The sequence below is a fragment of the Furipterus horrens genome, unplaced genomic scaffold (assembly GCF_987537825.1).
Source record: "Furipterus horrens unplaced genomic scaffold, mFurHor1.1.pri manual_scaffold_4, whole genome shotgun sequence".
Taxonomy (NCBI): Eukaryota; Metazoa; Chordata; class Mammalia; order Chiroptera; family Furipteridae; genus Furipterus; species Furipterus horrens.
This window is the reverse complement of record NW_028327174.1, coordinates 36172768-36186366: the sequence shown is the minus strand read 5'-3', so window position 1 is coordinate 36186366 and position 13599 is coordinate 36172768. Positions and strand designations below refer to the sequence as shown.

The 13599-nt window shown below is 38.2% G+C and overlaps 1 protein-coding gene and 1 non-coding gene across 2 annotated transcripts in view; one reads left to right on the top strand and one right to left on the bottom strand.

The window, feature by feature from the left end:
* The window catches only part of ITPR2 (inositol 1,4,5-trisphosphate receptor type 2), a 438944-nt gene that overhangs the window by 323926 nt on the left and 101419 nt on the right, over positions 1 to 13599 (top strand). The window lies entirely within an intron of this gene.
* Positions 9528 to 9631, bottom strand: LOC150011518 (U6 spliceosomal RNA). The gene has a single exon (XR_016510884.1). It is a non-coding gene; the product is annotated as a U6 spliceosomal RNA (small nuclear RNA).

Here is a 13599-nt window from a genome sequence, read left to right as displayed (position 1 = left end):
CAGAGATAGAGAGGGAGAGAGAGTCATAGGGAGAGTCAGAGAAAGAGACATTGTTTTCCTTCTGTACTCCATCATTTGATCGTTCTCTCAGCATTTAAGCAGGTGGATCTGCTTCTCCCAAAACCCCCCAGCCCATTGGCCCATGACTCTGTTTCCCTTCATAGAAAAACTGATCAAAATATTATATGCAATTGCTGTCTCCAATTCCGCTCTCTCTGTTCTCTCTTAAATCTGCCCCTGCCTCTGCCAGGCTCTCATGCTTCCTAAGACACCCAGACAGCTCCTGGTGAGGTCACCGGTGACTGCTGCCTTGCTAACCCTAATGCTTGGTTCTCATTCCTCATCTTACTTGACCTGTTATTAACCTTTCGCAGAGCTGGTCACTCTCCTCTTCTTGAATTAATTTCTTGCCCCCACTTTACTGCAGCACAATTTCCTGGTCTTTTTGCTCCCTTGCCAGCACCTTTTTCTCAGTCTCCTTCACTGGTTCCTAGCCCTTCTCTGTTTCCATCAGAAGTGTTCTAATCAGTGTGTTCTAGGACTCATTCCATGGGTGTCTTCTCTTCTTAGTTGACACTCACTCCCTGGATGATCTCATTCAGTCACATGACTTGAAACACCAGCTGTACCATGATAAATCCCAAATTTATATCTTTAGCGTGGGCCTCTCTTCTGAACACCAGACTGGTACATCCAACTGCTTGTTTAAGATCTGCATCGAATGTAGTTTTAGGCATCTCACACTGTATCCTTAATGGAACTCTGGATTCTCCCAGTCTTTCAGCTTAGATGCAAACCCAGACTCTCTGACTCTGACACCTGAGCTCCTCATCATTACTCAGACCCAGGGCTGAGTTCATCCTCTGCTTTGTGTTCTCATCACATGCTGTGTTTACTGTGGTCGTGGAATGTTTATCATTGAAGTCCTGTGGCCTATTTGTTTGTTTCCTCCACTAGACTCCAAGTTCAGTAAAGGCGGGAGGTATGTTTTATTCCCAAATGTGTTGCCTAGTGTATACTACTGTATTTGATACAGTAAACGCTTTTGATTGAGTGGCTGAGTAAATGAGTGAGTATTACAGTTACAAGTGCTATAGATAACTAGAAAGGAGGTACCAACATTTTAAATGAATCTTACATATTGACAAATACTCAGTAAGCAACAAAATCAGAGGACAGCATTGCCATCATAAGGAAGGAATGAGCAGAGGAAGGGGTAACATGCATCATTATGTGTGCGTGGAGGCTGGGTGCTTGGGGCATTGTGTCAGGGATGAAGAAAGCAGTGAGGTGCAGACGTGGGAGGTAGCAGTGGAGGGCACATCTTACCAAATTCTGGAGGGTTTTCAGTACCAAAAAAATCAAAGAATAATTCAGTAGAAATATTTCTTGAAATGTGGCAGAGCATTAATTTCTGCTAAACTGTTCCTTAGGGGACTTAGTTCTTATTTATGTTGCTATAAAATTAATGAGACATTAACGATTTTGTAGAATGCTAAACACAATAACACAAAAACAAATGGCACAGAAGTCTGCTTTACAAGATATGCCCCAACTCAAAAGCATTTTTACGAGTCTTAAAAAGATCTTTTAATGATTGTACTTCTATTCAGGCACTAATTTATATCATGACCGTATCAAGTAAGTATTTAAAGATAAATCAATTAAGAACAAACCCACGAGGAAATATAATTAGTAAACATATAAACCAGTATAAAAACACTTATGTCTAAGCCCTAGGGGATATTCTGGATATATGTGTCAGTGAGTGTGTGAGTGTGTGCTTCCAGGTATCTGACCATGTTTATTGATTAACTTGTTTTTCCAGCTCAAACATAAAAGAAGAAAAGCTAACACTTTATCCTGAAGGCACATTGTAGAAATATGAGATGGGATGGGATGGCTGGACAAAGAAATCCACCTAATAACTTTAGCCAGTAGATCCAGTGGTACACATTAAGGTGGTGTATGAAAATAATTTTTTCTGATGTAATAGCTGCTACAGATATGTTAGTCTTGCGGAGAACTTGCTCAGCTTTTGTTTTGTGGCCATTGGTGTATTTTGAGTTTCAGAATTACTTAGAGCAGAGGCACTGCAGAGTGATAGACCATTGTAACAAAATAATGCTGGAAGATAAACTGTTGAACTAAAAGGTCAGGTTTCAGAAAAGGAAAAAGTTATCCTTGGCCAGGCCAAAAAAGTCCTCCTTCTACATCACAACCAAGTAGTTATGTGAAATTGTATAGTAGGGGAAAGTTCTGGAAACTCCCTTGCAGGATTTACATGATCAATTAAAATAATATCAATTTTTGGGTTATAAATTGGTTGGTTTAAAAGATATCTTCTAGAAATGTATTATGTATGTATGTTATCTATGTATGTATTATCTACTTATCTTTCTATCCATCCATATAACATTTTGTCACTTACATGAGATCTGCAAACTATTTGTAAGTGTGTGTTACTTTTATAAGGTGTTTGCAAACTTTTTACAAAGGGCCACAAGTAAATATTTTAGGCTTTTCTGGTTATATTGCCTCAGTTGCAAATAATTTACCATTCTAGTGCAAAAAAAAAAATCACAGACAATACCTAAACAAATGAGCATGGCTGTATTAAAATGAAACTTTATTAAAAAAGTTAAAAACAGGTGGCAGTCCAGGTTTGACCCACAAGCTGCTGTAGTTCGCCACACTGCTTTTGATCATTTTTATAATCTTCACAGTCATAATTTCCCACATTTGAAATATCCTTATGAGTAATTAATAGGTTGTTTATTTTAAGTATCTTTCATGTTTGTATTTATAATGCCCAATTCACTTTGTAGATGAGTGTAACACACACACATACACACATGTATGTAGAATTTCTGCCTGGATCAAAGAGAACACATTAGAAGTTCTTTCTTACCATTGCTGTGATTCTACGATTTTAGTATTCTATGAAAAGTGGAAGCCTGAACAAAAAAGAGAACTGAGTAACCAATTGACAGGGCAGGCACTTATTCATTTATTAGATTGAGAGTGTGAGTGAATCAAATATAAAACAGGAGTATGAATGAATCGGCTGGAACAGAAGCAGAGTGGGAGAACGTGAAGGCAGTGGGAATTGGATGAGACAGATGTAAGGTCTAGGTCAGAAGTCAAACTAAAGAAACAGCTGGGGGGCAGGGAAATGGTACTTACACCCGATGCACAACCTTAGAAACCCTGTGTATTAAAGTTGAGGTCAGGGTCGTTCTGAAGTTGTAGTGTGCATCAGATTCCTGGACCTTATCCCCAGAGACTTTGATTGTAAGGGTCTAGGGCAGAGCCCCAAACTGCTTTTTACCATAAGCCTGCATATTTTTATTCAAGTTGTCCATCGGCCAGTTTCAAAAAAGCTGCTTCAGACTTTTGCCCTCCTTTGCTTCCTTCCCTAATTGTCTGAGAGTCTGATCACCTGACCTACATACAGCCTCTTCTCATTTCATGCCCTTCCTTCTCCTTTTGTACTTCCTACTTTTCTGCTATCAAGGGACTCTGATTATCATCTAATTTTCATATCTTGAACCCCCACTTCTCAGAAATTAAAGAAATTAATCTTTGCTATTTATCAAGAGGAAAATCTCTTTTTAAAAGATACCTCATAGCAAAACCAATGATTAAAAACCATAACGCTCTCCTCCCTGCACATCTATTCAGTGGCCCCATAGAGCACTGTGAGAATCTGGAGTCTGTATCATGTTATATGTAAAGTTTCTAATAACCAAACAAGAAGAGAGAGCCAGAACGGCTGGGCACAAGGAAGGGAGGAAGGGTCAGAGATGAGGCTCAGGAGGTGGGCAGGGTCAGATCAAGAGGGCAAGTAGGTCTTGCTAAGGACTTTGGCTGTTATTCAGGAGCAGTTAGAAGCCCTCACCTGTGCCCTGTCCTAAAGTCCAAGAACTACTTCACCTCTAGTGGAATTAATGGCTGGGAATGGCATGGTGAGAGTGGGGACCATGTGAAAGTCTTAGGTAACTCCCAGGTGTAGTGATGGTGGCTGGGTAGATGATGTTGCATTTCATAAGATGAGACAGAGAAGGCATGGAGGTGGAGTGAGGGGGGACGAGGCTTGGTTCTGGACCTTCAGTGTGTGAGGAACTTATAGGACCTTGGGTTGGATGTGTGCAACATACAGTTGATTATATATACTTCATTATCAGGAAAGAGAGCTAAGCTTGGAACATTGCTGTACAGAGACGTGAGTATGTTGATGCTATTAGAAATTGTGGGTATAGATAAGGTTTCCCAGGAGCAGAACAGGAATGAGAAGAGAAAATGGTCAAGAGTAAAACCCTGAGTAAATACTACTTTTAACCCTGTGGAGGTCACGGTCAAAAAAAAATTACAGCATATGTTGCATGTATCCAGGAGATGCATTCATTACTAGTATGTGCGGAAATACAAAAATACAAAAATAAAAATACCGCATATATTATATTTATATAGTAAAATGCATGATTTTTATTTATTTTCAGTTACAATCTAGAAATTACTAAACAAGTATAAAAACATAAAGAATACATTTGTCTTTTCAAATAACAGAAACATGGATATTGCTAAAAAATAATACAACCAAAAGAAGTCTTTAACATTAATTAATCAGAATCTTCAATAGTTGGCTTTGCAAAACGTTTCTAACAGTCATTGCAAACAATATTGCTATGGCCAAGATATAAATACATTTCACAACGCTTGCAAAAATTTTTTAATAAGTGACTTGTTTTGGATGCATAGCACCTAACACGTGTTATAAGCAAATTGATGGCTTAAAGAAAAGGAGGAGGAAGAAAAACCTACAGAGATTGTTGAGAATGAGGGGTCTGAGGGAATGGGACTTGGATGTGAGCTAGGAGACACACAAAGAAGTGTGAGATCAGTAGCCCCAAAGAACTCAATACACAAGGTTTAGCTGTAAAACAGACCCCAGGATTTGGCACTTAGCAGGTTACCTGTGGTTTACGAAGAGCAATCCTTATTGAGTGTTGGGGCCCAAAACGGACAGCAGTGAGCAGGGGAGGCTGTGGGAGTATTACCGGAGCAGTAGATATGCTCCAAAATGCACATCAGCCTCAGAAGCAGTGATTCAAAGCAGCCAAAGTACCTCTTCTGATCCTGCTCTTAAGCAGAATGAAAGTGAAATATTAGTTCTAAAATCTAGAGAGGAGGGAGAAGGAGATACACTGGTGGCATTACAACTCAAATGGTCCCGCTGTCACTGTAAGCGACTTTATACCTTCAGTCCACTGCCATTGGTCTCCAGATGACGTGTGTGTGTGTGTGTGTGTGTGTGTTGTTTAAAATGTCCATCCTCCAACATTTCTTAAGGCTCTTCATATTTATATTTGCTTTCCTCTTAGCACAGCAGTATTACCTAAAAGCAGCACCTGTAAAAAACTAATAGGAAATACAGTTCCCAGTTTGCAAAAGCAGATTGTTATCTGCCAGACAGGAGATTTGTTTTAGCTTGTACCCACTCTGCATGGTGCTTTGTGGTACTCATCTGGCAGGGCATGCTGTGGGCTCACAGCAACGGTGCTAATTAAATGTCCTTGGGTTTGGGAGCTGCAGCGAAGCCTTCATGCTCAGATGGCGGAGACAGAAGCAGGAAGCAGAGGCGCATCAGCTCTCCTGAAGCTCATTAGTGTAGGGCAGGGCTCAAATTCAGACAGCCTTAGTGCTCAGATCCTAAATGGGGGCTGCAAAAGGGCCCACCGGTGAATTCCGAAAAGGAGTAAATGAATATGTGTCTATATATTTTTAACAGAAAACAATTTCTCTGGGCAAGTTGGCCTTGAAATTGTTCCCCTCCGTCACCCCCTATTTTATTACTGTATTATGGATTATTGAAGTGCTTAATACTTAACTTGTTTTTAAAGTTGATCACTCCCACAAGTTCAACATTGATACAAACTGAGGGAGAAGTCTTCTGAAGTATTGGGTTGGCTAAAAAGTTCATTTTGTGTTTTTCTGTAAGATGGCTCTTGCAGCACTTAGTTGTGTTTAACTTCATTCAAAACAATTTTGTTAGATTGTATTGTGACAGCTGTCATATCAGTGGGCATTAGAAAAAAAACTTACCAAATTGGTGAATTTTTGTGTAGCCATTTTAATATTGAAAATGGAAGAAAATATGCAACATTTTCGGCATATTATGCTTTATTATTTCAAGAAAGGTAAAAATGCAACTGAAATGCAGAAAAAGATTTGTGCAGTGTATGGAGAAGGTGCTGTGACTGATCGAATGTGTCAAAAGTGGTTTGTAAAGTTTCATGCTGGAGATTTCTCTCTGGACGATACTCCACAGTCAGGTAGACCAGTTGAAGTTGATAGTGACCAAATTTGAGACGTTAATTGAGAACAATCGATGTTATACCACATGGGAGATAGCCGACATACTCAAAATATCTAAATCAATAAAGTTATTGGTGAAAATGAAAAATATGTCTTTTATTTTACAGAAAGAAACATATGGACTTTTTGGCCAACCCAATAATAAACTAAACCCACATATCAAGGAAAGATCAGGGTTCCAGTACAGGTGGTGATAGGCAGCCAGCCCTTTCCCAGCTTCTCTCGAGGGCCCTGACAGTCTCCTTTCCTGTGTGTTGCAATTTGAGTTTACTGCCGCACAGGGAAGTTTAGTCCTGAAAGGATCATGTGTCTCGTCCTGGAATTGCTTTCACTCCCTTTCTCAGCGAGTGTATGATTCTCTAACCAGTTATCAAGCTAGGAAGCTGGCATTCATCTTGACACCCCCACCCCCACCTGGGACAGCAAGTCCGTCAGTTCTACGCTCTGAATGCCTCCTGGATCAGCCCAGTCGTCTCACTCTTCCTGCCAACTTCCTCCTTCTGCCATCGTCATTTCTTGCCTGGACAATGGCAGCAGCCTGCTGTCTGTTTGCCTACATTCAAGGCCCTTTTCAATCCACTTTCCACACGGAAAGAAGAGATTATTTTTAAATGCCACCTGATCATGTCTGCTTCCTCACTAAACATTTCAGTAGCTTCCAATAGAACAAGAGTATGTATATGCTCATTAACATGGCTTAAGAGACTTTTATAATTCTGTTTCTGATTATTCTTTTATTCTGATAATTATTTTGCCTCATATTTATCAAGTACTTTGTCTCAGCTGCTGTGTCTCATCTAATTGTCACAATAACTCACTGAGATAAATGTTAATAAAAACAGTTATTAGCCTTATTTCACAGAAGACAAAAGTGAAGCTTAGTGAAGCTAATTTTCTTGCCCATGATTGTTCTGTTAATAAGTGGAATAGAAGGGATTTAAACCCAGGTCTGTCCAGAGCCTGTGATGCTGACCACTGTACAATCTTGCTCTCTAGCCACCTCTGTCCTTATCCTGTTTCTGGCACAAAGTGTTTCAGAATCTGCCCACATCTTCCCCACCTGATCCAAACCCACCACCGTCTCTCACCTCGATTATTGTAACAGGTGTCTAACTGTTCTTCCCGCTTCCATTCACCTGTGAATTTCTTAGTGTCTCCTCTAGCCCAGCAGCTGCACTGAATCCTTAAGAATATACTGTAGATTATGCCACCACTTTGCTCAAAATCTCATAATTTTTCTGAGTTTCTGAGCAAAAGTCAAATTTTGCCACTGCCTTCTAAAGCCTCCCAGTATGACCTGGTTCCCCTGCCACCTCTACCCACCTACTTCCTTACCTGCTTAAGTCACTCTGATCTCTTGGCTCTGCTTTGAAGCCAAGAAACATATCCTGCTTTGTGTCTTTGAGTTTGTTGGTTTATTCTGCTTTTTAAATTTCTATTAAAAGGGTCTCTGATTTAAAATGGCAGCCTCAACCCCCCCTAGTGCTCATTACTCCTGTCTTCTGCTTAATTTTCTTATTAGCACTTTCCCATTTTGGTAGCCCATATATTGACTGGTTTATGTCTCACCCACCTCCAGAAAGTCAACTCTGTAAGGAAGGAGGTTTGTGTGTTTTGGTCACTGCTAAAACCCCAATGCCTAGAGAATTACTGGGCACATGCCAGAAGAGAGGTTTAGCATTAAGTATTTTTGAAAGAACATACAAGGGATACCCTAATCATTGCATTAAGCTCATGACTGCTTAAGTTGTAAGAAGAATTTATTTTTGTTTTGGATTGGGATAACTGGACCTTTACGTTTTTTTTAATTTTATTTATTGTTTTTCTATTATAGTTGTCCTACTTTTTCTCCCATTGCCCCCCCAACCCAGCCCACTCATTCTTTCACAGTCAATCCCCACCCCATTGTCCATACCCATGGGTCATTTGTACTAGTTTCTTGACCCTTCCCCTAATTATTCCCCCTCTCTTTCTCCCTCCCACTCCCCTATTAACTGATAGTCTGCTTCTTGTTTACATGCCTCTGGTTCAATTTTGCTCATTTGTTTGTGTTCTTCATTAGTTTCCGGTATTAGGAGACATCATATGGTATTTGTCTTTTGTTGCCTGGCTCATTTCGCTAAGCATAATTCTCTCTTCTTCCATCCATGTTGTCGCAAATGGTCGGAGTTCTTTCTTTCTGCTGCATAGTATGCCATTGTGTAAACGTACCACAGTTTTTTGATCCATTCATCTACAGATGGGCACTTAGGCTGTTTCCAGCACTTGGCTATTGTAAACAGGGCTGCTATGAACATAGGGGTGCATAGGTTCTTTTGAATTGGTGTTTCAGGATTGTTAGGGTATAATCCTAGCAATGGAATTACTGGTTCAAAAAGCAGTTCCATTTTTAGGTTTTTGAGGAAATTCCATACTGTTTTCCACAGTGGCTGCACCATTCTCGTTCCCACCAGCGGTGCAGTAGGGTTCCCGTTTCTCCACATCCTCACCAGCGCTTATTGTTTGTTGATTTGTTGATGATGGCCATTCTGACTGGTGTGAGTGGTATCTCATTGTGGTTTTTATTTGCATCTCTCTGGTGGCTAGTGATGTTGAGCATTCTTTCATATGCCTATGGACCCTCTGTATGTCCTCTTTGGAGAAGTGTTTGTTCAGGTCCTTTGCCCATTTTTCAATTGGATTGTTTGTCTCCCTGGTGTTTAGTCATATGAGTTCTTTATGTTACAATTTTGGAGATCAATCCCTTGTCTGAGGTATTATTGGCAAATATATTTTCCCATATGGTTGGTTCCCTTTTCATCTTGCTGATGTTTTCTTTTGCTGAGCAGAAATTCTTTAGTTTGATGTAGTCCCATTTGTTTATTCTTTCCTTTATTTCTTTGCCTTAAGAGATATATTGGCTAAAATAGTGCTACATGGGATATCTGAAAATTTCCTGCCTATGTTTTCCTCTAGGACTTTTATGATGTCATGGCTTACATTTAAGTCTTTTATCCATCTTGAATTTATTCTGGTGTAGGGTGTAAATTGGTGGTCTAGTTTTTTTTTTGTTTGTTTGTTTTTTGCATGTCCCTGTCCAGTTTTCCTAGCACCATTTGTTGAAGAGGCTCTTTTCACTCCATTTTATGTTACTTCCTTCTTTGTCATATAAAAATATGGAATGCTTCACGAATTTGCATGTCATCCTTGCACAGGGACCATGCTAATCTCTATATCGTTCCAATTTTAGTATATGTGCTGCTGAAGTGAGCACTGGACCTTTATGTTTTAACATACTTTATGGATCTGAAAATATTGTTTTCTTTATTTATAATTCACCAGACAATAAGAAGCTTATAATGCAGACAGTAACTTTGTTTTTAGTATCTTTATGTTTGTATTTAATACCAGTATCCTTTAATGTCTTATCTGCCAGTTAGCAGTATATTTTTTAAGAAAGGAAAATAAGTTTTTCTAAATGATTCTGTCTCTCAATTTTTTTCTCTCTTCTTTGCATGCCCCCTCCCCCACTTTCTTTTCATTTTCAGCATGGGTAATTTAACTTCTAAATAACTAGATAACTTTTAAAAGGGTGTTGGATGTCACCTATTGAACAAATAACAAAATACATGTTCAAAATACATGTTCAGTTTGGTTCAACTGATCTGAATCCTTAGAGTTGAAATTCTCCTTGCCACCTCATTTCCTCCTTTATTAGGTTTGCCTTTAAAATGCCGAAGTTCACTTAAGGAATTCATCCCTCACATTTGAGAATCACTCTAACAAAAGCTATCCCTTTTTTAAGTAGCTGTTGATGAGACAGTTAAACATAGAGATAGCACTTGTCTGATATTTCTAAGTCTGATGTAACTCAGAAATAGATAGTTGCAAACTGAAGTCGAAATGCTTTCAAGCAATTGAGCTTCAAGTTCCTGAAAATGATGCCATAGTACTTCTTCTCAATTCCCCATGTTCCACCCCTGATTTTACCTCTGGCTAATTTATGCACTGAAGATAGGATTGCTGAGCACACTGTCAGTGGAAGAACTGTTGTGGAACTCGTTATAAATCCAAGCCTTTAATTAACCCACTTTGAAGTGGCTTTGTCAAGACCATGAGCAATAGAACAGCAATTGACTTATTCTTTGACTAGGTATCCCACAGAAGAGAGTGGAATAGTAATACTGTGATCTTTGCTGAAGCTGGCTGGTTCGGGAACTTAAGGAGCATTAGGAGCACAGATTCTCTAACTCTATTTGATAGAGTGTTGTAGGTATTACTGTTATTTCACAGCTAGGTAAATTAGACATAAAAAGGTCAAGTGATTTGTACGTGTTCCTATGAAAGCTCAGTGGCAGAACCAAAGATACTGCCTCAGTGTGGTGATCAGCCCACTCCCTCCTACAATTACTTGGAGAGCAAGGACTATAAGTTTTCCCAGTCAACCAGAAGACCTATTTCAATATGCTCGAAGGACTCAAAAAGATGGCTTTTTTTCACCTCATTGCCATGGGGAGAAAGAATCACTGGAAACAATGAACGAATCAGAATGCTTTTAAAAAGATAAGCAATTCTATAATTCCTGATTTCTTTATGTTGTGAGTGAATGACTGATTACTTTATTCCAGAAATAGAAATTAAAACATCTTCTACATTTACAGATTGTAATTCAACATTTTCTGAAGTTCAGTCTCTTTTGGAAAATTAAATACATTTACCATTAAAAACTGAACAAACAAGAACACTCTATGCCACTCATCCCTATCTGTTCATTCATCCATCCATTCATACATTCAAATGAATATTTCTTAAGGAACAGTTCTGTGGTAAACAGTGTTCTGGATGCATAAGACATAACAGTGACAAAAGAAAATTCCTGTCCTTCTAGGCCTTACATTCTAAGTGAGAGAGATATTTAAAGTCAAATAATAATAATTCACATGCACATATTATTATTTTCATCATTACAGAGAATAGTCCTTCTGTTCTGCTAGTGTTTCCCCAACCACATTTGAAAAATCACTAGGGAGGGTACATGATTGGTAAATACCCAGCAACTTCATTTCTGGATGCTTGAAGAAGCTACTGAAGTAGTGTTATCCTTTCATCTCTGGGTCTGAAGAAATATATTATTTCCTTGATGGGAATAGTGAGAGCCACAAATTTCAAAGACTTGTCTTTATTCACACCAAAAAGAAATAGAGTTTGAAAAATATCTATCTTTCATCAATTATATAAAACAAAACAAGCACTCTAACTGTATCTCATTTGGGGGTTTCCTAGAGATTAGTTGCTACCTTTTTTTTTTTTACTAATGTTAACTTGTGTTTTGGATAACCCCACTAAACATGTAAAATTTCTCTCCTTGCTTCTCACCTTGAAATATTTTATTTTTTAGTAGAACACTGCAACAATAATTAGTATAGAATATTTTTGTGAAATACTGATTTCAGATAAGACCCACTTACATAAAATATATTTTCATATATGTTTTAGTCATAAAATAATGATATGTATTCTTACATCAGTATCAGAAGCAATTACACATTATACTTCACTTAATTTGCATGAAAAAATGTAAAATGACAGAATTTTTTCTTAAAATTATATTCTTACTAAAATACTCCTATGCATAGCTTGTAATGTATTGGAGTAGGTGAAAGTATGAACTGTTTTAGTTGAGAAAATTGAACTAAAGAATATATTTGACATAAATAATTGTAGAGAGAAAGCTTGTTTTAGAAGGTAATTTTTTTCATCTATTTTTTTAGGAAATAAACTTGTAAATTAATATAGTTACTACATACTTATATAAACCCCCTTATAAACTAATTTTTTTTACTTGAGTGAGATTTTATTACAGAAAGCTTTTTAGAAGAGCAAAGTAAGTTCAGAAATTGGAAGCTATGAGTGATAAATAACCAGTTTTTTAAAAGTAAATAAAATATTTTATGTCTGATCCCAGTTTCAATTATTTTATTTAGAAAAGTATTTACTGTAATGAAGAGTGTCTGAATGTTTACATTTTTTCCCCTGTAGGTTGTAAAAGAAAAAGACTTTTTTAAAAAGTTGCTTTTTTTGGTTTAATTTTAATTTTTAAATAAGTGGATTTCCTGTGGAGAATCTACCTGGATCTTGATGATAAAATCTATTAGGACAGTGGTTCTCATGTGGTAGCAGGATTGTAATCTCCTCCAGGGTTTGTAAAAACAGGCCCCACACCTTGAGTTTCTGATTCTCAAAGCCTGAGACGGGCCCGAGAATTTTCATTTCTAAAAATTCTCAGGCAATGACTGATGCAGCTGGCCCAGGGACCGCATTTGGAGAACCTTCCTGTCACGATGAATACTAGCAATCAGTAGAAAAGCTAAATTCTTCATCACCACACTTTGCAATGCTTTATATCAAAACCATAGTACAAGGATAACTTACTATCTCACATTATTTAAAAATGGATTGTTTCTTGCCATTTACTGTGTTTTTTTTTTTCTCTCTCTCTCTGCTACTTTGCCTTCCTTCACGGGTTGAGCTGTTAAACATTTATTTACTATAATCACTAAAGGTCTTTTATTGGTTTTACTGTAATTTCAGACAGATTCTAATGAATAAAGAGTCCAGATCCTCTGAAAATTAGTTTTAAAAAAAATTGGCGAATTTCTTGTCATTTGCACATACCTTTGCCTTCATTTGGCCATCATTGTAATGGAAATAATAAACTGATTTCTAGGAATAAAAAATAATTTTAGGTATCAAGTAAATGAAATCTATGTTTTTTTTTTTTTTTTTTTAACTCCTTGGATAAGGATTCTACGGTGAAGGGTAAGGCTGGTGTCCTAGGGTCCCTCCTTCAGTCCTGTGGGGCAGGGAAGGGACCAGTTTTTTACTTCCCTAAGGTCCTGAGTATTTGGCCAGGTGAGAGAAAACAGTCTTGAGGTCACATGCTTCCCTTGGGGGTCTGTGGCCTGTGGTCTGCTGGTCCACGGATCCTCCACAGCTGCCTTGCGGGGTGATCAGGAGTTTGTGCGCTCGTTCCCAGACTGGCCACGCGGTGTTCTTCAGAATGAACGCCCTCTGTATTTTCTTGCCTGCTCTTTGCTGCTTTCCTTTTGGCCATGCTTTCTTTGGGCCTTTCTTTTTGAATTCTCAAGAGCCTATTTTGGAAGTCCAGAAAAACGAACATCGTTTTTTTGTTGTTTTTTTTCTCTTCATTCAGTCTCCATCCAAATCCTGCTCAAAACATTA